General features: G+C 40.7%; 2 pseudogenes; both read left to right on the top strand.

The window, feature by feature from the left end:
• The first annotated feature begins 3,266 nt into the window (after positions 1–3,266).
• LOC132027543 (putative neuropeptide Y receptor type 6) lies at positions 3,267–4,129 on the top strand (annotated as a pseudogene).
• A 273-nt stretch (positions 4,130–4,402) lies between these two features.
• LOC132027544 (glyceraldehyde-3-phosphate dehydrogenase-like) overlaps positions 4,403–27,111 on the top strand; it is a 29,710-nt pseudogene continuing 7,001 nt past the window's right edge.

Consider the following 27,111-nt stretch of genomic DNA (forward strand, 5'->3'; position numbering starts at 1 on the left):
TAATTCCAGCACTCCCCTTTGAATTCCTCCCAGATGAGGCCCATCTGATCTTCTTCCGACTTTTCTGAGCTTCAAGCCTCTATAGGAACTTATAGACTAGGAAGGTAATTTGCACTTTGCTACTAATCAACACAGAGGAGACGGACCTCTACTCTGCTTCAGACCAGACCAGCTGTTGCAGGGTGGTAAGTAATCCCCATACCCTCAGCCCGCACAACCCAGATCAGCCAGAACAGGCAACACACAGGTTCCCAGTGTGTATTCCCATCTATCTTACCAATCTGCTAGGCCCTCTAAAAAACTGTATGAATTTCCACATGGGTAAAGAAAAAACTGCTATTCAGACCTTTCTCTGAAGGATTCATAGGAAGCTCTCCTTTCCTGTGGACAATAAGAACTGGGAAGAAAACAAGCACAAGATTTTGCTGGTCTTGTCTGGCATTAGACCTTTCTGTGGTTTAGTTTCCGTCAATGAAATGAAAATAACAATCCTACCTCCTTCTGGCAAATGTGGTATTGGAGGAATAAATTGTACATGCAGTGGATAGGAAAGCACTGACAGCTTTCTGGAGGATGAGGGTTAGACCAATTCCCTCCGAAACATTCAACACATGTAACAGCAACAATAATGAGCCTGTGGATTTGTATAATGTGTAACAGTTAATAGGATGTTTTAAATACATTATTTCATTAGCCCTTGAACCAAGATGTGTGCAATGGGGAGGCCATTTGTTTGTTTCATTTGGCGGATGAAAAAACTGAGGCCCAGAAAAGCCTAGTAACTTGCCTAAGATCAAAGACCTTGTTAGTTAGCAGCAGAACGTGTCTCCAAAAGAAGTCCAGCACTCACTCCAGCAGATGTGTACCTGTGTATGAAGTCATTGCCTACTCCCTTTTTGTGCCTTTCCTCCTCCAAGTAAATCTTGCTTAGGAGAAGGTATCTTAATCAAAGCTTTCTGGTCTCATTTACAGTTGTAGCCCACTGACTGTCATAAAGAGCTTAAATCTGTTTTCACATTCCCCTTCAGGCAATATTTGTGAACTCTAGGTCTGCAGAACCCCTGAATCATGCAAGCCTTAAACCATGTCAGCGCCATTGTTGATCAATTTCACTCTCTCTACTTGTCACCACATCATATCTGAGCCATACATAGATCAGTTCCTTGGGTCTTTCTTTACAAAATACACTGTCTCAGTCAACAGTTGCTATGCATCTATGACATTTTCCCGGTGTTCCTCATCAAAATATCTATTGCTAAAACCATGACAGATATAACAAGTATTTTTAAGTTGCTTTCTTTCCAATAAGAATCTGCTAAGACTTGAAACTTGAACAGGATGTGCAGGGTAATTTCAAACAACAAACAAACATCTGTTCTCTTTTTTTTCCTACTGCTCAGCTTCCTTTATCACACAGTTATTTATGTTATCTTCCTCAAATTCCTAAAGAATAAATCAAGATGGAGGGTATTTTTTTCCCTTTGCCTTCTTGCAGCGTGTCCTCTCTGGGCCAGAAATCTCAGCACTTAAAATGGTGGGGAGTTCATCATAACTGTTGTATATTCTGGTCTGAATAATTCTCCTGAATACAACCACTCTAGGCCACACTGAGCCACAGGATCAGGGCTCCCCTTTCGTCTGGAAGCCAGAGAAAGGGACCCAGAGGAAGTGAGAATTGGAAGAATGCATCAAAAATAAAGTTAGTTCTGAGGAGCAGCTCACTAGGCAATGGCTTCCTCGCCTGAATCTCCAGAATCTGAACATCATATCCAGAAACTCCCTGTGCAGAGTATGGCTTCAGTCCCAGAGAGTACAACTAGTGCAAAGAGGAGACAGCATATGCTACTCCAAAGCAGGCATGACTATGATTCTAGCCTCCAGACTAAAGGCTATAGACTAGCTCGGGGCAGTGGAGATGACAAATTTTATTCAGGACATAAATACTGAACACTACCCTATGGGCTCCACATTGGGGCTAACAGACAAATTCAGTCGCATAATCTAATTTAATCCTCACAACTCAGACACTGTTTATCCCCATTCTACAGATAAGAAAACTGAGCAGGAAGAGGCATTTGATGGCTCAGTGAGTTAAGCATCTGACTCTTGGTTTCAGTTCAGATCTTGATCTCAGGGTCATGAGTTCAAGCCCTACACTGGGCTCTACATTGGGCAAAGAGACTACTTTAAAAACAACAACAACAACACAACAACAACATCAACAACAACTAAGCAGGAAGGGTAATGACTTGTGTCAAAGTCATACAGACCTCAAAAATTGATGCTCCCATTGAAACTCAACTTCAAACCAAACATGGTACTCTGGCCTCCACAGCGGGCGTACACATACATACACATAGACACACACACACAAAGCACAGGAGGTGACAGAAATGGAAACATATCTGGGCAACCTTATATACTTAACTGAAAGCTATCACATCCCCTTCCTTATTAGCTCTAAAGACTATACTGCTGGGACAAAGAGAGTACCCTGAGATGAGAGAAGAGCAAGGACAGGGAGACCCATCTCTCTAGGTCCTCACAGGGACCCTGTTCCACAATAGACCTGTTCAGGTGGTTAAGACTTTGCACTAATATTCTGGGTTCTCTTTAATTTTTTAGGATTTCAGGCTGATACTCAAGTCACAGGTGCATTTCCAATGAGCACAGATAAAGATCATAGAAGATTAAACCCTACTAATTATTAACTGGAAGCCTCAGAATCGAAGTGCTTCCCAAGAATTGATGGCCAGAATAAGCTTAGAAATGCTTTCCTTAGAACACTAACATAATGGAACTTTCTCTAAACTACCCAGCATTTAATAAAACCAATGCTAGAAAGCAACAACTCTGCATTTCTCTACGTTGAGGTTCACTGACCCCCTTGTCTAGCCTTGCTCCTATTCCTCATAGTCTATACTGTGGTCTGAAGAGTGGGCCTTTTTGGAAACCTTTCTCTCATCATTATAATCTTTAAGAAGCAGAGAGAAGGGGCACCTGGGTGGCTCAGTGGTTAAAGCCTCTGCCTTCAGCTCGGGTCACGGTCTCAGGGTCCTGGGATGGAGGCCCACATTGGGCTCTCTGCTCGGCGGGGAGCCTGCTTCCCCCTCTCTCTCTGCCTGCCTCTCAGCCTACTTGTGATCTCTCTCTCTGTCAAATAAATAAATAAAAATACTTAAAAAAAAAAAAAAAGAAGCAGAGAGAAGCTCAGAATATCACTAATATACTGACTACCAAGGTCTCTTCCTCTGACATCTTGGTATATGCCCTGTGTATACTTTCCACTGTCATCCACACTCATGGGCCCCTGGATATTTGGGGATACCATGTGCAAACTCAGCTCTTATGTGCAGAGTGTCTCCACCTCTGTCCATAATACTCAGTTGTGTTAATTGCTGTTGAAAAGTTTCCGTTGGCATGCCTGAGTGGCTCAGGGGGTTAAGCATCCAACTCTTGATTTCAGCTCAGGTCATGATCCCAGGGTCATGGGATCGAGCCTCGCATCAGGTACCCCGCTGAGCATGGGCAGAGTCTACATGATGTTCTCTCTCTGCCCTTACTATCTCTCTCTCAAAAAGTAAACAAATCTTTATTTTTTCACATTTATTTTTTTAATTGAAATTCAATAAGCCAACATATTAAATAAGTCATGGAAAAAAAAAAAGAAAGTTTTCAGCTGGCTGCAAACCCCTATGGCTGGAAACACAGTGTATTGTACCTCGTGCCTACTGGGGTTATTACATTGATCTGGCTGTTTCCTCTTCTACTGTCTAAGCCCTTCTTCCTGCACCCACCAATGAGCCTTTCCAGAGCCTCTCTTTCCCTGGTGACCTCTACACCCATGATGCGGCCTGCACAGAGATCTGGCCCACCAAAAACGAAGTGGCCCATCTTTACCACCTTCGTGTTTATGGTCCAGTACGGTGCCCCTCTGAGCTTCAACATCATCTGCTACTCGAAGACTCTTACCTACCTCCACAGGAGAAGTGAGAAGGAAAACAGCACTAGGGAACCTGAGAGCCAGCTCAATGAGAACAAGGGGATCAACACAATGTTGATCTCCACTGTAGTGACCTTGGGAGACTGCGGGCTGCCCCTGAACACCCTCTGTGTTATTTTTGACTAACGTCATGAGGTGCCGATGGGCTGTCACCATGATCTGATATTTGTAATTTGCCACTTGATTGCTAGGATTTCCACATGCATAAATCCTTTATCTTATGGTTTTCTCAACAAAAATTTCCAGAATGACCTAGAAGTGCTTATTTACCATTGCTGGTGCTTTGTACACCTCAGGACACATAGAGAAAATGCGGCCATCTCCACTATGCACAAAGCTGACTCCAAGGGATCATTAAGGTTGGCTCTGGCATCAACAGGGATATGAAAGTTATTAGCAATGGCAAAGATGTTCCTGAATGAAAGATTGAGAGGTAATGTCTAGTTATAGGGCAGAATGCACAAAAATGAAGCCAGAACCAAAAAAAGAGAGCAACTTTACACTACTGAGTTTTGGTTTAGGCCAGACCCCGTCTATGCCATTTATCTGCCCAAAACACACACACAAGCACACACATACAGACACAAAGACACACAAACCTCTTCTCCTAAGAGATTAACTGTTAATAACTCAAGCTAGCTATCATTTAGGGCAAAGAATAGCAGTGAGAAAGCCACAGAGGCAGACAGCACTGTTGGCTGAGGACCAAGTTTCCCAGATGTTGTTATTCAATGAAACACCCACAAAAGTTATTACTGACAATATGCCTAGTGAAAGCACTGCTATCCCACTTTAGGGTTAAAGAAACTTCTTTTTCATATTTGGGAACTGTAACTTTCAATCAAGTAACCATTCAATTAATTAGAAAGGCAGAAAGCCCTCATCATAATTTATTAATTATCCAACAAAATAAGTTTGGACTGAAAGTTGAAGGAATAAATTTTAACTTCACATTAAAACTAAGTATTGTAATTACCTCCCATGCTTGAATCCAATTCTCTAGTTTATGGTGACAGTACATTTTCTTTACTAACAATGCTATTAGCACCACTAGAAATAACCACAAACTCTTTAGCACTCCCATGATGCTAGAAATCATAATTTTTAAAAAAGATTTAGTTATTTCTTTGAGAGAGAGAGTGTGTGCAGAGAGAAAATCTCAAGCAACTCCCCACTGAGCACAGAGCCCACACAGAGCTCAATCCCACAACCCTGAGATCATGACCTGAGCCAAAACCAAGACTCGGACACTCAACTGACTGACCCACCCAGGAGCCCCCACATTAACTAACTGATTAATGGCCACTGGATATAGACCTTTAATTATAAAATGGCTTTTTTATCCCAAATTCTCCATGTATATTAAATAGAGGTCATGATGCATCTATTATTGGGTCTGAGGGACTTCACCAGTAGCACTTTTATAATTAGCTCCAGGTTTTTTAAACCTCTCATAAATCTTATGACTTAAACTTTAAAAAAATACTGCTCATTCCCACAGTGTCACATAGAAGAATCAGCTAGACCACTCTGAAAAAGAATACTAAGCTCATGTTCAATTGCCTTTAGCTCAGGGATTTCTACTAAGTCATGACCAGCTTTATCTCTTTCTTGGATAAATCTTCTTTATACTATTACATTTGAGCTACAGCTTATGTGTCTGTTAAAAATGTAACCATATCTTCTTTTTGAAAAAAGGTAATGTTTCTTTGCATACCTGTGATTTTTCTATTGTATTTTTTCTTGCATATTTTCCTTTATGTTTTCCACTCCTGAAAAATTTCTTCCCTCTCTCTACTTCTCCCTCCCTCTCCCTATCTTTCCCTTCCTCGTAGAATTTCTATTCTATCATTTGAAAAAAAATGAACAAAAGCACTGCAGGACATCCAAATGAAATAAAATGTAACAGTTTCACAGCATTAGATGCAAATAAAATCTCTTGCCTAAAAATCAACCTCAAATCGTGCAGCTTAGAATTTTAAAGGTACAGGACTGGGCGCCTGGGTGGCTCAGTGGGTTAAGCCACTGCCTTCGGCTCAGGTCATGATCTCAGGGTCCTGGGATCGAGTCCCGCATCGGGCTCTCTGCTCAGCAGGGAACCTGCTTCCTCCTCTCTCTCTCTCTGCCTGCCTCTCTGCCTACTTGTAATCTCTCTCTGTCAAATAAATAAATAAAATCTTAAAAAAAAATAAAAATAAAAAAAAATAAAGGTACAGGACTGTGGCCCCTTGGTGCCATAAATAGTCAACTCTACCTAGATAACCCCTTCTCTCTCTTCTGACAGATGGTGGGTAGTCCTATAATTAAGATCTAATAGGTTGCTTTAGTTACTTGGTAAAGACACACTGATTCTAGTTTCCATTACTAAGATGATTCTGACCAAACTACTAAAAGGAAGAAATGGCTTTCATCAAACTCTGGTATCACTCCATCCCCTCATCCACACACATGTACTCAGGCTCCTCTAACCTTGACCCCCACTACCCTAAGCATGCAAAAGAGATCTCCAATCTATGATTAACTGTTATTGTGGTATTTCTGGCTCTATGCTAAGAGCTATTTCTTTCTATTAAACTGTTTTGTCTTTCTTCTAAATTTATCTTGAGCTTTAATGAAATGAAAGTCACTAATGTGTAACTATCAATAATAGTTTTTCCTGTGGTTATTTTTACCTCAAAAGAGTACTAAAGTAAATGTACTTTTTTTTTTGTAAATGTACTTTTTAATGCATACCTTTCTCCTTAAGGGCCTTACATTCTGCAAGTAGGGCAGGACAGGTCTATAAACAGTTACTTTAAAAGGTACGATGGACAGGGAAATGCAAATCAAAACCAGAATGAGATATCAACTCATACCTATCAGAACAACTAGAATCAAAAAGATAAGAAATATGAAGTGTTGGCGAGGATGTGGAGAAAAAGGAACCCTCGTGCACTGTTAGTGGAAATGGAACTTGGTGCAGCCATTGTGGAAAACAGTATGGAAGTTCCTCCAAAAATTAAAAGGAGAATTACCATACAATCCAGTAATTCCATTACTGGGTATTTACCCAGGGAAAACAAAAATGCTAATTCAAAAAGACATATGCACCCCTATGTTTATTATAGCATTATTTACTATAGCCAAGATATGGAAGCAACCCAAGTGTCTGTCTATAGATGAATGGATAAAGATGTGGTACATATGTACAAAGGAATGTTACTCAGCCATACAAAAGAATGTGCTCTTGAGGCACCTGGGTGGCTCCGTCAGTTAGGCATCTGTCTTTGGCTCAGGTCATGATCCCAGAGTTATGGAATTGAGCCCCTATCAGGCTCTCCATTCAGCGGCAAATCTCCTTCCTCCTCTCCCTCCGTAATCTCTCTCACCTTCACTCTCTCTCAAATAAATAAATAAAATCTTTTAAAAAAATAATGAGATCTTGCCATTTGCAACACAGATGGACCTAGAGATTATGTATAATGCTAAGTAGAATAAGCCAGAGAAAGACAAATACCATATGATTTCATTCACATGTAGAATTTAAGAAACAAAACAAATGAACAAAGAATAAGAGAGATAAACCAAAAAACAAAACAAAAAAAACACCCTAGACTCTTACATACCGAGAACAAATTATTGGTTGCCAGAGGGGAGGTGAGTGGAGGATAAGTGAAATAAATAAGGGATATTAAGAGTACACTTATCTTAATAAGTACTAAGTAATGTGTAGAATTTTTGAACCACAACATTGTACATTTCAAAACTAATGTAACAGTATATGTTAATTACACTGGAATTTTAAAAATAAATAAAATTACTTATTTGTTACTATTTATAAAATTTAAAATATACATATATAAGTAATTAAGAAAATTCTAACAATTATGTGAAAGCAAATGGTTCATCCCTCAATAAAAGTATTTCTGGTAAATCTTGCCATTTGCAATGACATGGATAGAACTAGAGGGTATTATGCTGAGTGAAATAAGTCAATCAGAGAAAGATAATTATCATATGATCTCTCTGATATGAGGAATTTGAGAGGCAGGGTTGGGGTTGTGGGGGGTAGGGAAGGAAAAAATGAAACAAGATGGGTCGGGAGGGAGACAAACCATAAAAGACTCTTAATCTTACAAAACAAACTGAGGGTTGCTGGGGGGTGAGGGCCTAAGTATAGGATGGCTGGGTGATGGACATTGGGGAGGTTATGTGCTATGGTGAGTGCTGTGAAGTGTGTAAGCCTGATGATTCACAGATCTGTGCCCCTGGGGCTAATAATACATTATATGTTAATAAAAATAATTTTTTTAAAAAATATTTCTGGTTTTTTTGTACTATGAAAAAAAGAGTATACTTAGCACGATAAGCACTAAGTAATCTATAGAATTGTTAAATCGTTATTGAACTGAAACTAATATAACACTGTATATTAATTGTATTTCAATAAAAACACATTTTTAAAGAAGTAAAATGTCCACATTATAACATGTTATTGAATTAAAAATAGAAGTTAAAAAAAAACGGAGAAGAAAAGAAAGTATGATAGAAGTATAGACTAAGAGTTGTAGGGGCCCAACAGAGGTAAAAATTGTTTTTGAGAGGAAACAAGGAAAGATTTCAGGAGAGTCAACTTCCTGTTTTGCGATATTTGTTGATCTGGTCCATCAGTCTGATCTACTGCTGAGCCACTTGGTGAATGAAATAAGGCTTTCTTTTCTGTATTCTCCCTTCGAGGAATCTGAGACTGGAACCTCATGATGTTTGCCAGACAGCCTTGGAAACACAGTGTCCTTTGGTCAATGATCCAAAAATCCACTCCTACATCTCCTGACTGCAAATCATTTTGGACTGAGAATAATGTTTCATATCTTTAATCATTTCCAGAAAAGATGACTATTAGTGAGATGAATAAATACTTATGCTCTCAAACAATTACTAGATTAACTATTCTGAATGTGTCTGTCCAGTGCACCAGAGCTGAATGGAAAAATGCTAACAAATCTTTACAACAAGTCCCCTAAGTTTTCTCTCTGCCTGTTTCTAAAGATTCCCCCAAGAATAATACCCAAACAATCTCTAACAGAGAGAATCAACAAAATAAATAATTCAAAATAAAGAATACCGCAGTGTGGTTTAAATATGTGTGGTGTGTACTTCTCAGCAATGGAAAATCTGATATGCTGGAAAAGGTATAAATTATGTGACAGAGCAACATGTATAAGGCTTCTACTCAAAAAGCTGCTCCCCACTCCATGCTGAAGAGTATATATGTACACATATAACACACATATATATATTATATATATACACACTATATATATAATACATATATATCCACACATATAGAAAGCCCTTACTATATACTTGGTACTACATTAGATATAGAAAAAGTATAAAAAACAGCTTTAAAGAGTTTACAATCTAGTTGAACCACCAAAGAGTTTAGAAGACATCAGAGGGGTAATATGGGGTTTTGGGGGGGCTTGTGGGATTTTTTGTAGTAATAAAAATAATAACAGGATTTTTTTTCAAATTCCAATAAATAATTCAATAAAGCCCTACTAAAATTCTTTTTGTTTTCATTTCTTTTCAGCATAACAGTATTCATTGTTTTTGCACCACACCCAGTGCTCCATGCAATCCGTGCCCTCTCTAATACCCACCACCTGGTTCCCCTAACCTCCCACCCCCCGCCCTTTCAAACCCCTCAGATTGTTTTTCAGAGTCCATAGCCTCTCATGGTTCACCTCCCCTTCCAATTTCCCCCAACTCCCCAATATGGGGTCTTGATTCTGAAGCCTTTCTTTCTGGTTAAGGTGAAAGCTGTGTAAAGGAAAATAGTCACTGAAGGCAGATTTAACAACAACGGAGCACTCAATTTATCTCTGTGCCTTGGTGAGAATATACTGGGCAAAAGAAGAGTAAGAATTCCCTGTGAGGGGAAGAGGGGAATGTCAAGGCTGAGATGCTCAGGAATTCCTATAATCCTCCGGAAGTTGTCAATGCCATAAATGTGCTCGTGCAATAAACCAGAGAATGAAGAGGACAGATAATTCCAGTGGGCCAAGGAAGACAAGCAGGTCTCTTTCCCCTATTTCTATTTCCAAATCAAACTCCTTCTTGAAGCTGGGATGGTGCTTCCCCTGCTGGAGAAGTAAAAGAATGGGGGGAGCTGATGACAAGAACACCTGGTTCTGACATCTGGTTGTGTACTCTTTGCTGCAATTCTCTATTTTAAATCTGTTCTTCTGGGGTGCCTGGGTGACTCAGTCATTAATCAGCTGCCTTCAGCTCAGGTCATGATCCCAGGATCCTGGGATCAAGCCCTGCATTGGACTCTCTGGTCAGCAAGAAACCTGCTTCTCAGGGTGCCTGGGTGGCTCAGTGGGTTAAAGCCTCTGCTTTATCCCAGGGTCCTGGGATTGAGCCCCACATCAGGCTCTCTGCTCAGCAGGGAGCCTGCTTCTTCCTCTCTCTCTCTGCCTGCCTCTCTGAAATATTTGTATTAACAGAATTTAAAAGAAAAAAAAAAAAGAAACCTGCTTCTCCCTCTCCCTCTGCCTGCTGCTTCTCCTACTTGTGCTCTCTCTCTGTCAAATAAATAAATAAAATCTTAAAAAAAAAATAGAACTAAATCTGTTCTTCTAACTGGACTGAGAACTTTCATAGACCTTGACCTATTTCATCCATTATTCCTCCTATACCAGCACTCCACTGCCACCTCAGTATTTAAGATAGGACTTGGCAAGGGAAAAAGATTTAATACTCATGGATTTTATTTTTTTTAAGATTTTATTTATCCACTTGTCAGAGAGAGAGGGGGAAGCACAAACAGGGAGAGCGGCAGGCAGAAGCAGAGAGAGAAGCAGGCCTCCTGCTGAGGCCAGAGCCTGACGTGGGACTTGATCCCAGGACCCTAGAATCATGACATGAGCTGAAGGCAGACAATTAATTGACTGAGTCACCCAGGCATCCCTAATACATGTATATTTTTAAAGTTCTTTCTTAAAACACCAGCTCGGCAGTAATTACTCACCTAATGAATACCTGAATGTTTTCAAACTTATGTTTTATTAATTATCCAGTTTGAGTAGAAAGACATAATCCTAATTACACAGAGATTGGGTAATATTAAAGAACTGCAAAATCCTGAGTCCTTCAGGACTCAGTGTAAAATGTTAGGGTTGTGAGGATCCCCTAGTCACTGTTCTCATGGCATCCCACGCATCCCTATCATGTAGAACCCTAAAGGCCTGTTTATATGTGTGCCTGCTCCACAGAACATGAGCTCTCTGAAGGCAGGGACTGGGCCTTATTCACCGTAGTAGCTCCAGTGTCAATTATAGCATCTAGCACGAAGTGGGGAATCAATTAATATTTGCAAACAGTAGAAAAAGAATAAATCTGAAGATAACAAATCTTTGCTTGGAAGTGGTATGTAGATCTGAACAGTATATAGAGCCTGTACTTCCTGGACTCAGTACTTGATGAAGCAGAATGCCAAACTTCCATATGAACTGTAACAGTCAGGGCTCAGAAATATGCAATGGCAAGAGGACAAATACAAACACACCATGGTTCCAGGGGAGGCTCAAAGGCAAAGTGTACTTACTCATGACTCAAATGCTGTTTGCCAAAAAGTTATGCCAGTAAGAGTAGGCTAACTGGGCAGATCTTAGGACTGAAAGAAAATGCTCTACTAACTTCCAATTAACTAAGCTGATAGGTTCTTGGACAAACACATTTAAGAAATTGAAGACCGGGGCACCTGGGTGGCTCAGTGAATTAAAGCCTCTGCCTTCAGCTCGGGTCATGATTCCGGAGTCCTGGGATCGAGCCCCGCATCAGGCTCTCTGCTTAGCAGGGAGCCTGCTTCCTTCTGTCTCTGCCTGCTTGTGATCTCTACCTGTCAAATAAATAAATAAAATCTTTAAAAAAAAAAAAAAGAAATCAAAGACCAGTCTTCTAGGGCAATCAGCCTCCTAGAGAACAGTCCCCATTATGACTCTATCAGAAGAAAATAGAGATTCTCTATAAAAGGTCAAGGTAGCATTTTTCACAGAGCGGCAACAAGCAATCCTAAAATTTGTATGGAACCAGAAAAGACCCTGAATCACAAAGACAATGTTGAACAAGAAAAAACAAAGCTGGGGGCATCACATTGCTTGACTTCAAGCTATATTACAGAGCTTCATGTTCACTAAGGCAGCATGGTATTGGCACAAAAACAGACACGTAGAGTCTCCAGATATGGACCCTCAACTCTATGGTCAACTAATCTTTGACAAATCAGGAAAAAATTATCCAATGGAAAAAAGAGTATCTTCAATAAATGGTGCTGGGAAAATTGGACAGCTACATACATAAGAATGAAACTGGACCATTCTCCTACACCATACACAAATATAAACTCAAAATGGATGAAAGACCTCAATGTGAGACAGGAATCCATCAAAACACTAGAGGAGAACACAGGTAGTAACCTGTTACTGGACCTCAGTCAGCCACAACAACTTCTTTCAAGACATGTCTCCAAAAGCGAGGGAAACAAAAGCAAAAATGAACTTCTGGGACTTCATCAAGATAAAAACCTTCTAGACTCAAAATGGATGAAGGAACTAAATGTGAGAAAGGAATCCATCAAAATACTAGAGGAGAACACAGGCAGCAACCTCTTTGACCTCAGCTGCAGCAACTTCTTCCTAGAAACATCACCAAAGACAAGGGAAGCAAGGGCAAAAATGAACCATTGGGACTTCATCAAGATCAAAACTTTTGCACAGCAAAGGAAACAGTTAACAAAACCAAAATACAACTGACAGAATGGAAGAAGAGATTTGCAAATGACATATCAGATAAAGGGCTAGTATCCAAAATCTATAAAGAACTTAGCAAACTCAACACTCAAAGAACAAATAATCCAATCAAGAAATGGGCCGAGGAAATGAACAGACATTTCTGCAAAGAAGACATCCAGATGGCCAACAAACACATGAAAAAGTGCTCCACATCACTTGGCATCAGGGAAATACAAATCAAAACCACAGTGAGATACCACCTCACACCAGTCAGAATGGCTAAAATTAACAAGTCAGGAAATGACAGATGCTGGCGAGGATGCAGAGAAAGGCGAACCCTCCTATACTGTTGGTGGGAATGCAAGCTGGTGCAACCACTCTGGAAAACAACATGGAGGTTCCTCAAAAAGTGGAAAATAGAGCTACCTTATGACCCAGCAATTGCACTACTGGGTATTTACCCTAAAGATACAAACGTAGTGATCCAAAGGGGCACATGCACCAAAATGTTTATAGCAGCAATGTCTACAACAGCCAAACTATGGAAAGAACCTAAATGTCCATTAACAGATGAATGGATAAAGAAGATGTGGTAAACACACACACACACACACACACACACACACACACTGGAATACTATGCAGCCATCAAACGAAATGAAATCTTGCCATTTGTGACGACCTGGATGGAACTAGAGGGTATTATGCTTAGTGAAATAAGTCAGTCGGAGAAAGACAACTATCATATGATCTCCCTGATATGAGGAAGTGGAGATGCAACGGGGCGGGGGGGACGTTAGGGGAGTAGGAAAAGAATAAATGAAACAAGATGGGATCAGGAGGTAGACAAACCAAAAGAGACTCTTAATGTCACAAAACAAACTGAGGGAGGGGTGGGGGGAGGGGTGTAGAGAGAGGGTGGTGGGGTTATGGACACTGGGGAGGGTATGTGCTGTGGTGAGAGCTGTGGAGGGTGTAAACCTGTTGATTCACAAACCAGTACCCCTGGGGCTAATAATACACTATAAAAAATTTTAAAAATAAAAAAATTTATAAAAAAATAAAAATAAAATTTTTAAAGATAAAAACCTTCTGCACAACAAAGGAAACAGTCATCAAAACCAAGCGGCAACCCATGGAATGGAAGAAGATATTTGCAAATGACATTACAGATAAAAGACTGGTATCCAAGATCAATAAAGAACTTCTCAAACTCAACATGCAAAAAACAAATAATCAAGTCAAAAAATGGGCAGCAAACATGAACAAACACTTCTCCAATGAAGATATACAAATGGCTATCAGACACATGAAAAAATGTTCAACATCATTAGCCATCATGAAAATTCAAATCAAAACCAAACTGAGATACCACCTTACACCAGTTAAAATGGCAAAAATTAACAAGGCAGGAAACAACAAATGCTGGCAAGGATGTGGAGAAAGAAGAACCCTCTTACACTGACAGTGGGAATGCAAGCTGGTACAGCCACTTTGGAAAACAGTATGGAGGTTCCTCAAAAAGTTAAAAGTAGAGCTGCCTTATGACCCAGGAATTGCACTACTAGGTATTTATCCCAAAGATAAAGATGTAGTGAAAAGAAGGGCCACATGCACACCAATGTTCATAGAAGCAAGGTCCACAAGAGCCAAACTGTGGAAGAGCCAAGATGCCCTTCAACAGATGAATGGATAAAGAAGATGGGGTACATATATACAATAGAATATTACTCAGCCATCACAAAGGATGAATACCCACCATTTGCATCGACATGGATGGAACTGGAGGGGATGATGATAAGTGAAATACGTCAAGCAGAGAAAGACAATTATCATATGGTTTCACTCATATGTGGAACACAGGAAAAAGCAAGAAGGGCAATAGGGGAATGAAGGGAAAACTGAATGGGAAGAAATCAGAGAGGGAGCCAAACCATGACACACTCTGGACTCTGGGAAACAAACTGAGGGTTTCAGAAGGGAGGGGGTTTGGGGGATAAAGTGGCTGGGTAATGGGTATTAAGGAGGGCACGTGTTGTGGTGAACACTGGATGTTATACATCGCTAATGAATCATTGAGCACTATATCAAAAATAATGGTGTACTGTATGGTGGCTAATTGAAGATAATAAAAAAAAACTAAAAATTAAAAGTATAAAAGACCAAGGCAGGTGGCTCAGTGGGTTAAGCCGCTGCCTTCGGCTCAGGTCATGATCTCAGGGTCCTGGGATCGAGTCCCGCATCGGGCTCTCTGCTCAGCAGGGAGCCTGCTTCCTCCTCTCTCTCTCTGCCTGCCTCTCTGCCTACTTGTAATCTCTCTCTGTCAAATAAATAAATAAATCTTAAAAAAAAAAAAAAAAAAAAAAAAAAAAAAAGACCAAGGCAGGACAGAACTTTGTCTTTTTCAGTGAGTCAGATTCTTCTTCTCCATTAAGGGGACATAGAAAAACAAACAAACAAAAGTTACGGAGTTATTCATTTGGAGGCAGTCTTCTCATTCCTGGGATCCCAGAAGATGCCTTCTGGTTTTCTACAGCAGGAGTCTTTGATTCCCGCTGTTACAAAAGAACCATCTCCTGGTATTTCAACTTTTACACATTTCTACTTTCTGTGAAGTTTCTCAATTTAAAAACATAGACAAACCTATGTGTGCGTGTGCACATGTGCACAAACACGTGCACATTCCTGCACAGCACCTAGAACAATGTCTGAAAGATTCCAAAATGTTAACAGTATTTATGCCCAGGTGACAGGACTTTGGAGTGACTATCCCTACTTCTTTTTCCTTGTCTCATCTTGCCTTCTAACCTCTCTTCCTCTCCCATTCTTTTTGCTTATTAGCTCATCCATATTTTCTAAATATTCTACAAGAAACATGTATTATTTTAGTAATTTTTCAAACTGGAGAGAAAAAGAGTAAAACAAACAAACAGAAAACAAAAACACAAAACAAACAAAAAACCCTAAGAATCCAAAGTTCCTGACAATGAGGCAGCTGTGGTACCAGAAGTCAAGTGACAATTTGTATAAACTCAAGGTTTATACAAATCATTTATTCTTCCTATGCTTCAGGTTCCTCATCTACAAAATGCATTACTTATTCAATAAATATTTAACAAGCATCTACTACTATGTCAGTAAATATAATAGTGATCAAGACTGACATAATCCCAGGTGCCTGGGTGGCTCAGTGGGTTAAGCCGCTGCCTTCGGCTCAGCTCATGATCCTGGTGTCCTGGGATCGAGCCCTGCATCAGGCTCTCTGCTCAGCAGGGAGCCTGCTTCGGACCTCTCTGCCTACTTGTGATCTCTCTCTGTCAAATAAATAAATAAAATCTTTAAAAAAAAAAAAAAAAAAGACTGACATAATCCCCCCCCTTCGTGGCAATCTATCAGAGATGATACTTTTTTTAAAATGTCTTATTTAAATTCAAGTTAGTTAACATAGAGTGTATTATTATTTTCAGTGGAAGAATTCAGTGATTTTTCAGTTGCATATGACATCCAGTGCTCATTACATCACATGCCCTCCTTCGTGCCCATCACCCCATCCTCCCACCGCCCCCACCCCAGCCTGTTTCCTATAGTTAAGAATCCCCTGTGGTTTGCCTCCCTGTTTTCATCTTATTTTATTTTTCCTTCCCTTGCCCTATGTTCATCTGTTTTTCTTCTTAAAACATATAAGTGAAATCATATGATATTTACCTTTCTCTGATTTATTTTGCTTAGCATAATACCCTCTTGTTATATCCACATCATTGCAAATGGCAAGATTTCTTTCCTTTCAATGGTTGAGTAATACCGAGGCCATACTTTTTTAAAAAGTAAATTATGGCAAGTACTGTAACAGAAAAAATAGAATATTACAAAGGCATTTAGCAGAAAAAACTAATGTCACTTGGGGAGAATGCAGACAGAAGGAAGATAAAGGAATATTCTTGGAAGAAATAATTTTTAACTGGTATAAGATACAACTTTACACCAGTTAGAATGGGAAAAATTGACAAGGCAAGAAGCAACAAATGTTGGAGAGGTTGTGGAGAAAGGAGAACACTCTTACATTGTTTGTGCGAATGTAAGCTGGTACAGCCACTTTGGAAAACAGGGTAGAGGTTCCTAAAAAGTTAAAAACAGAGCTACACTATGACCCAGCAATTGCACTACTAGGTATTTACCCCAAAGATACAGATGTAGTGAAAAGAAGAGGCACACGAACCCCAGTGTTCACAGCAGCAAAGTGCATAATAGCCAAACGTGGAAAGAGCTGAGATGCCCTTCAACAGACAAATGGTAAAGAAGATGTGGTCTATAATTAAAATGAAATATTAGCCATCATAAAAGATGAATATCCAACTTTTGCATCAACATGGATGGGACTACAGGAGTTTATGCCGAGTGAAATAAGTTGAGCAGAGAAAAGCAATTATCATAAGATTTCACTTACTTGTGGAACATAAGAAACAGCATGGAGGACATCAGGAGAAGGAAGGGAAAAATGAAGGGGGGCAATTCAGAGGGGAAGATGAACCATGAGAGACTATGGACTCCAGGAATCAAACTGAGGGTTTTAGTGGGGAGGGAGATGGGGGATGGGTGAGCCGCATGATGGGTATTAAGGAGGGCACGTACTGTTAGGAGCCCTGGGTGTTATAGGCAAACGATGACTCATGGAACACTATACCAAAAACTAACGATGTATTTTATGGTGACTAACATAACATTTAAAAAAGAAAGTTATAGTTGGCAGAAAAAAACAAACTGTATTTGTTTCAAACGCAAGCAATGAGTCTGAAAAAAATAAAATATATTAAACTTTTGACCAAAGAAAGAAATCAAACTTCCTTAATAAAAACAAAAAGCCAGAAAAAGAGACTGTGAGACTCTGAGAAACTAACTGAGGGTTTTGGAGGGAAGGGAGGTGTGGTGTTGGTGAGCCTGGTGGTGGGTATTGTGGAGGGCATATATTACATGGATCACTGGGTGTGGTGCATAAACAATGTATGCTGGAACACTGAAAAGAAATAAAATAAAATAAAATGGGGGGGGGGGGGGAAAGAAAATAATTTATTTTATTTTATTTATTTGACAGAGAGAAACTAGGCAGCGGCAGGCAGAGAGAGAGGAGGAAGCAGGCTCCCTGCAGAGCAGAGAGCCCGATGCGGGGCTCGATGTGGGGCTCGATCCCAGGACCCTGGGATCATGACCCAAGCCAAAGGCAGAGGCTTTAACCCACTGAGCCAACCAGGTGCCCCAAGAAAATAATTTTTAAACTGAGATCTAAAAGATGACTAGGACTTAGCCAGAGAGAGATGAGGCTGGTTATGCCCTCAACGGTTTCATAATTTTATGTTCTAAGCTGTGTTACTGAATCACAGAGTCCAAAGGGCCATCTGTCACTCATCTTGTCTCTTTACTCATTAACTCACATAATCCTAAAAATATTCTTATGGGTAGATAATGTTACTTCAGTTTACAAGTGAGGAAAGTGTTACTTAAGCAAGTTGCCTGAAGTTACACTGTGGTAAATCCTCACTGATCTAATCTAAAATCCCATCCTCTTCCATTCATCATTCAATCATCATTTACTAAGTACGGCCAAGTTCCCTGCTAGACGCTGGCGATGAAGAGAACAGTCAGACCAAATCCTTGCTCTTGAGGAATGCACTTTTTGACGGGGGACTGTAAGTTGCCAGAAAATTACAACATCGTGATGTGTTTAGAAAAAGGCAGAGTGGGACTATGCCTTTTCATCAGACTCTAGTTCCCTAGCTCCCCTAGGAAACCCAGGAGGTACATGATCACTGACAAACACTATACAAATTGGGAAATTTGCAAATCTGTAGCTGAAGCCTAGCATCCCTGACTGGCACTGATTCATAGCTCTGTCTGCTGTACCGTGAGGCCCCGCCATTTTGTTCATGTGCAAATCTTCCAGGGGAATGTGTGTCTAAATCATACCCACTCATCTTACTATGCAGAATAAGCACACTCTCAGGCATCCCAGATGGATGAAGAACCTCAGCAGTAGCATCACAAGCTCTGAGAAAAAGACATGCATCAGCTAAATAATGCCTGCTATAACCATGGGACACTTCCTGAGAATTTTCAGACACCACCACCTTACCCATATGTCTTCTAAAGAACACCCCTCCCTCTCTGATTTCCAGAAATTCAGAAAAGAAGTACAAAACCAAGATTTCAGAGTTGCTCCCAGAAGAGCTTCCACCAGGAGCTCTCAGAAACAGGTATTGTACCTAATTTTGGAGTCTAACAAAAATGCCACCCATCTAGCTTGCAAGAATTAATCTGGGATATATCTTAAAATTCAATAATTCAGTAGAACCTAGACCTACAGTACTGTGTAGAGGAACCTCAGTTCCTTCACAGAGCAACAGAGGACAAGAGCTCAGGCTTAGGTCTTACTCAGCCCTCTGAGAGGCCACAAGATGCATCCACTTGCTCATACATTAAGACCAACAATGAAATTGCCATGGTGGGACATGGATTATAAAACAATGTCCCTGGAACCCAGGAGTCCTGGGACTTTGATCTTAACTCTTCCATGGGCTTATTTTGCAGCCCTAAGCATGTTAACCCCTCTGTGCCTCAGTTCTGCCCTCTATAGAAAGGGATTCCCACTGTCCTCCTTTCTGGAAAAGATGTAGAGATGACACTGGAATAGCATTTCCTCTGTAGCCCCGTGTTTCAGTAGTTACCTCACAAGATTGATTGTAGGTGGGGAGACATAGGTGGGAAAGAGAAACACATTATCCAAGCATAGTGGGGAAAGCGGAGGTTTTGAGTCATCCAGTCTTGGGCTTGAATTGTGGCCCTACCAGATACAAGCTGTGTGAAAGCAGCCAAGCTTCATTAACATCTGTGGCCCTAAAGTTATATCCATAAGAGAGAGAGTAATCCCTGCCCTGAAAGACTGTTGTGAGAATTAAAGATAATGTATGTACAGTGTCTGGCTCAAGAAGGGACTAAACAAATAGCTGCAATATTAAAATCTCTGACACCAATATAAGCCCTGAAGAGATTGCTCTTCTGTAAATTTACATGCATAAGGCCCAGCCCACAGATCAGAGTTAGGCTGAAAAATCTATGGAAAACTCTAAATTCCTAGAGATGATAGGAGAAAAACATGAGATGATTTCAAATTCCTTTCAGTATCCTTCCTCAACACTGGTCATGCAGAAAAATACTTTCCAGCTTCACTCAGCCACAGCCTTCTATCGTTCTCACAGGAAATCTCGTCACCCCAGGCTTCACAGCCTGACTACAGAATACTGAGGGGAAGGGGGATGTGGATGGTTGGAGGAAGGGCTTTAAATTTTAAATGTGTGGTTCAGGTGGGTTTCCCTGAGGTGAAGCTGAGTCAACACTTGAAGGAGAAACAAGACATGAGGACAACTGAAAGAAGAGAGTCGAGGGAGAAGGTACAATAAGTTCAAGGGCCCTGAGGCAGGAGAGAGCCTGGTGGATTCAAGGAATAGCAGGGAGACTGAAGCAGTGGAAGTGAGGGGAGAATAACAGATGATAAGGTCCAAGAAGTGAGAGACCTCACAATATTGTCTCTAAAGTGATGGTCCTCTTTTAGACCTCAGCTCTTCCTTCTAAAAACTAGACAGAAAGATAATATTCAAGAACAAGGTACTTGAAAAGGATAAAATGAAAAGATGATACAGTGAACAAAGTAATGGACTGGGATTTGGAAGACATGAGTTCAAGGCCAGGATCTAACACAAATGAGCTATGTGGCCTTGCACAAGTCACTTCAATTCTCCAAGCCTGTTTGCTTACCTATAAAATGGAAAGATCCAGGCTAATAGAGATCTGTTTAAATCTGAAAAATCATATACAAAGTACTCTTCAACAAAGAGCTGAACAACTGGATATCCATATGAAAAAAGGGTTTTTTTTCATTCATACCTCATACAATATAAAAGCTCAAATGGATCATAAACCTATATATATAGTTTAAAGTCATAAAACGAAAAAAGAAAAAACCAATATACTTGCTTGAAAATGCACTATGAAGCACAATAAAGCAAAGTGCAATTAAATGAGGAGAAAAATAAAGTTACAAAACTTACAGAAGAAAACATAGGGCAAAAAACATTGCAGCCTTGGGTCACACAAAGATTTCTCAGATACAACACCAAAAGTATAGTCCTTTAAAGAGGAAATTGAAAAAATGGACCTCATCAAAATGTAAAACTTTTGCTCTTGAAAGACACTGATTAGAGAATGAAAAGACAAGCCAAACAGGGACAAAATATTTTTCAAGCATATATCTGATATATGATTTGTGTCCAAGGAGCCCCTGGGTGTCTCAGTTGGTTAAGCATGTGCCTTTGAATCAGGTCATGATGCCAGGGTCCTAGGATCAAGCTCTGAATCAGGCTCCCTGCTCATCTGGGAGTCTGTCCCTCCCTCTGCCTCTGCCCCACCTCGACTTGTGCTCCCTCTCTGTCAAATAAATAAAATCTTAAAAAAAAAAAAAAGACTAGTGTCCAAAATACATAAAGAACTCTCAAAACTCAGTAACAAGAAAACAACCCAATTTTTTAAATGGGCAAATAACTGAAAAAACATTTCACCAAAAAAGACATACAGATGGCAAATAAGCACAAAAAAAGTTGCTCAGGCATCATTAGTCACTAGGGAAATCTAAATGAAAATCACAAGACACTAACTACTACACATCTTATCAGAATGGCTGAAAAGACTGATACAAACCAGGAGTTGATGAAGATGTGAAGGAACTGAATCCTCCTAAGATGCCTACAGAATCAGAAAGAACACAACCACTTTACAAAACAGTTTGACAGTGTTCTTACAAGTTAAAAAGACACCTACCTTTTGATCCAGTTACTCCATTCCTAGGGGTTTACCTGCTTGAAATAAAAGCATATATCTGCACGAAGACTTGTACATGAAGGCTCCTAATGGCTTTCTGTACAATTGCCAAAAACCAGAGCCATTCAAGGTCCACTGACAGGCAAATAAATAAATAAACCATGGTATTTTATATAATGGGATACTACTGTGGAGTAAAACAGAATGAGCTACAGATACTACAACATGGATAACTCCAAATAATTATGCTCAATGCAAAAAAGCCAGACACTCCCCCTCCAAATGAAAATGAAGTACATACTGCATATGTCACTTACGTAGAACTCTAGAGAATGCAAATTAATCTCTAGGGAGAAAACAAATCTGTGGTTGTCTGAAGACAAGTGTGGGAGGATAGAAGAGAGCTATTCCATAGGGCCATGAGAACACTTCTGGGAGGAATGGATGTGTTGGTTATCTTGATTGTGGTAATGGCCTCATAAGTACATACACATGTCAAAACTTATCAAATTATACACTTGAGGGGTGCCTGGGAGGCTCAATGGGTTAAGCCTCTGCCTTTGGCTCAGGTCATGATCCCAGGGTCCTAGGATCAAGCCCCGAGTCAGGCTTCCTGCTCAGCAGGGAGCCTGCTTCCCCCCACCCACGCCTGCCTCTCTGCCAACTTGTGATCTCCGTCATCAAATAAATAAATAAACTCTTTAAAAAAATTATACACTTTAATATGCGCAATTTATTGTATGTTGACAAACCACAATAAAGCTGTAAAAAAAACTTTTTAAGACTTATTTATTTGAGAGAGTGCACAGGGAAGAGGGTCAGAGGGAAAGAGAGAGAGAATCTTAACAGACCTGATCTCAGTGTTCAACGCAGGGCTTGATCTCGAGACCCAAAATCACAACCTAAGCTGAAATCAAGATCAGATGTTTAACTGACTGTACCATACAGGTGCCCCTATAAAAAAAATTTTTTTTAAGAAACACCAAGTATTGGGCGCCTGGGTGGCTCAGTGGGTTAAGCCGCTGCCTTCGGCTCAGGTCATGATCTCAGGGTCCTGGGATCGAGTCCCGCATCGGGCTCTCTGCTCGGCAGGGAGCCTGTTTCCTCCTCCTCTCTCTCTCTGCCTGCCTCTCTACCTACTTGTGATCTCTCTCTGTCAAATAAATAAATAAAATCTTTAAAAAAAAAAAAAAAACACCAAGTATTTACTCCATTTCAAGTCAGCAAACTTTACTAAGCATCTACCCTGTAGCAAGATCTATGTCGCGTACATGAGAGGCAGAGACAAATGAAACCAGGTTACTGACCTCAAGGCATGGAGAGCCCCAGGGAGGAAGCTTTAAAGCAATTTCACATGCACACTGCACTATCACCATCTTATGGGGAAGGGAACAAGAACAGCCTCTGCAAGTGTTAAACATGGATCAGAGTTAACTACCTTCCCTCTCTCGCCCTAGAACCTTCAACCCACAAACTGGGAACAGTATTATTCTCCCCTCTGAACTTTAGAATTTCAGGGCTGGAACAGTTTACAGAGAGGACTGAGGTTCTGGGGGAAAGGGACTTGCTATCCACCACAAAGCTAGTCAGTAGCAGAATTAAGTGAGAAGGCTGGTGAGAAGAATTTTTGGAGTAAGTTACATTAAGACAATATGTATTCTCTAACCGAACTGACCATGATTAATGGCTGAAGATTCTCAAATTCACAAAGAGGCTTCAAATGAAATGAAGCTGCATGAGCTGACTTCTTACATAATGAGTCTTCAAAGAAATTATATCAACTATCAGTCTCAGAGCCTTGAAACTTCAGCCTTTAAAGCTGACTGTGGATTTAACTGCCAAACTTTCCAAAGTTTCCTTTCTGCTCTGTCACCACTCAAAGACTTCTCAGGGGAAGGCCTGTGCAGATAGGTCAAGGGGTAGACATGGGCAAATCTGTGCAGACAGCATTTGTGGTTCATGATCGCCCCCACCAAGACAGACCATAATACCCACGATGATGATGAACAAACAACAGTTCTCTCAGTGTATCCCTTTTTCCTTCTTCTCCTGCCCTCATCACACACCAGAAGCAATTCTATAATCACTACTTCCAGCTAAATCCACCCTCTTCCTCTCCCCTCCTCCCTCCCAAACATGACTCATTTACCCCACTCCCTAGGAGTGAATACATGCATCTTCTAAGTCCTAAGAATGGCAAGAAAAAGAATAAGAGAATTGAGCAGGAATGGTTATTTTGTCAGGATAGACTAGTACTTGCTATGGCAATAAGCAATACCCAGTCTCCCAGGGCTGGGCCTGGGAGTGGCAGGAGGTGGAATGGGGGGTGGGGGGGCGGCGGCAGTGAGGTCTGCTCTGCATAATTACTCAAGGACCCAAGATATTGAGGCTCTGCCATCTTGTAGTTATATCATCTAGAATACACAACCATTTCAGTTACTAAGGCAAGGACAGAAGGAGCTGAAAAGTCTCACACCAGCAGTTAAATGCTTTGGCCTGAAAGTGACATACACACCAATTCTGCTCACAACTTCTGGCCAGAAATATTCCTATGTGCCCACCTAAATGCAAGAAATGGGAAAATACAACCCGGTAGTGTGCCTAGAAGAAGAGAATCAGATATAGGTGAACACCAGAAGTCTCTACTACAAAGGATCTGAAGTTATTGGTATCTTGATTCAGACAAGTCAGTTCATAGCCTTTACAGGGGATCATGAAGGGCTTTACAATACCTCATGATTATCATTCTTCATTTTATAAGAGAAAATGATTATCAATCATTACCTGAGTATCATTCTATCATTTTTCATTTTCTAAAATTCTAGGAATGACAGGTTTGCTGTTCAGTCCTTAAGCCTTGACTTTTGTCATGAATGTTTGTTCCATGTGACTCCTGCTCTGGTGCTCATAGGACCATCAATTAATGGACCAAAAGCATTCCCTTACAGCTTCTTCCTAAGATAATGAAAAAGCTTCTTTCTACACTGCTATTCCTTTTTGTCCTACCTTCTTGGCACAGCAACATCATAGTCACAGACTCCTAAAAATGGTCAAGAAAAAGATAACTAAAAATAAAATTCGCTATCCTCGAATCTGGGTCAGAAAGCTGGAAGAAGACGACCAACAACTATGTGTTTTTAATTATCTACACTATATGTTTTAAAGATCTTGTACTTTTAAAAAAACAAAGCAAAGCTCACCACTCGACCTTCCCAAGGTGGCCCTTCTACTCCAGTTGAGACAGTCATTTATTTTTTCCACAACATATGGTCACTGCAGTCTCTGGGCCTTTGCCCTTCATCTCTTCCTCTGGTCTGGAAAGCAACCAGTTTTGATCCATAATTTCCTTCATCCAAGACTCACCTTCCCTACAGAGCCTTTGCTTGGCAGGCCTGACTCACACTGGTGTCTCCAGTCCTTGGGCCCGCTCAGCATGTACATGTACACAAAGACAACTATTCCTGATGCCCACCCACCCCTTCTCCATTTCTATGCACAGTACGATGCTTCCAGGCTGCCAGCCTGTCCCCAACAAAACTGGGAGCACCTCAGCCATATACTCAGGCCCTTACATCTCGACTCTCACTGAGTGACCAGCACAGGGCCATATCTACTTGATGAGTAAAGGTAAGTTTACTGACTTTCTATCAGCTAGATAAAAACCAACCTTAAGAATTTACCCAAATTCCTCAAATCATTATATATAACAGGAATGAGGGGTGCCTGGGTGGCTCAGTCAATTAAGTGGCTCCTTCACTCAGGTCATGATCTCAGGGTCCTGGGATGAAGCCCGGAGCTGGACTCTCTGCAGCGGGGAGTTGCTTCTCCCTCACCCTCTGCCTCTCTCTCTCTCTCAAATAAATAATTAAAAAGATGATAGATAGATAGATAGATATAAAAACAGGATTGAGAATCCCTTTGTCCTATGAATCTTGCCAGAATGAAGAAAGTGAAGATTAATAACCAAGAAAATATGTATTATTTATTCAAGAAAAACAAGAAAATATGTATTATTTATTCATCTTCTCGTGAGTTCACATACAGCATCTGTTTCCTCACAAATTTCCAAACAGGATCACACGGGCATCTTACTGGCTCACATCCATAACAGGATATCCAGCCTACCTACTGCAAGTGACATTGTTAATCACTGTACCAAGTCTGTCACTGTGTGATTTAACTGTTTTATCTTGGATAATCAACATAACAACGCTAGGAGAAAACTCTCTGCTGCTTTTCTTTTCTTTCTTATTAACATACAATGTATTATTTGCTTCAGGGGTCCAGGTCTGTGAATCATCAGTCTTTTTTTTTTTCTTTTACAGATTTTTTTTTAAAGATTTTATTTATTTATTTGACAGACAGAGATCACAAGTAGGCAGAGAGGCAGGCAGAGAGAGAGAGGAGGAAGCAGGCTCCCTGCTGAGTCCCGATGTGGGACTCCATCCCAGGACCCTGAGATCATGACCTGAGCCGAAGGCAGCGGCTTAACCCACTGAGCCACCCAGGCGCCCGTGAATCATCAGTCTTAACACAATTCACAGCACTCACCATAGCACATATCCTCCCCAATGTCCATCACCCAGCCACCATAGCTCTCCCCCCACACGCCCAAGCAGCCCTCAGTTTGTTTCCTGAGATTAAGAGTCTTTTACAATGTGTCTCCCTCCTTATCCCATCTTGTTTCATTTTTTCCCTCCCTACCCGCCATGACCCCCTATCCTGCCTCTAAAATTCTTCATATCAGAGAGATCATATGCTAATTGTCTTTCCCTGACTGACTTATTTCACTCAACATAACACCCTCTAATTCCATCCATGTTGTTGCAAATGGCAAGATTTCGTTTTCTGAAGGCTGCATACTATTCCTGTGTGTGTGTGTGTGTGTGTGTGTGTGTGTGTGTACACACCACATCTTCTTTATCCATTCATCTGTTGATGGACATCTAGGTTCTTTTCTAACCATACACAGGCATAGAGTGCATGGTTGGACCTTCATGGAATATATGACAGCCCCTTTCTGGCTCAATTTCCCAATCAACAGAATGACAACTATGCTCCTACACTGTGCAGATCTTGTCTTATGAAATGAGACAGGGCCCTAAACAAGACTCTCTCCTGATGTAAGGGCAGTAGAGAAGAATAGCATCCTATGCAGTTCACACTTAGGAAAGTCTTCCAGAAAATCTTGCAGAGCAGAGAAAGGAGACAGATCATTTTCAGCTTTCCCAAAGCCTTCCAGATTTATCCTGAAGGCCTTCAGGTGGCTTCATCAGACACCTTCAGAACAGCACCAGGGAAAGTGTCCCCACTCCTCTAAGAGTATAGGACATTTGTCCTTGAAATCCAACCACCCAGTTGTGAGGAAGCTCAAGACACAAGGAGAAGCCACATCAAAGTGTTTTGGCCTTAGCTAAACCCCAGCTGACAGTCACTGTCAACAGGAAAGGAGGAGAAGAGGAGTGT

Source organism: Mustela nigripes, chromosome 12 (assembly GCF_022355385.1).
Source record: "Mustela nigripes isolate SB6536 chromosome 12, MUSNIG.SB6536, whole genome shotgun sequence".
In the NCBI taxonomy this organism is placed as follows: Eukaryota; Metazoa; Chordata; class Mammalia; order Carnivora; family Mustelidae; genus Mustela; species Mustela nigripes.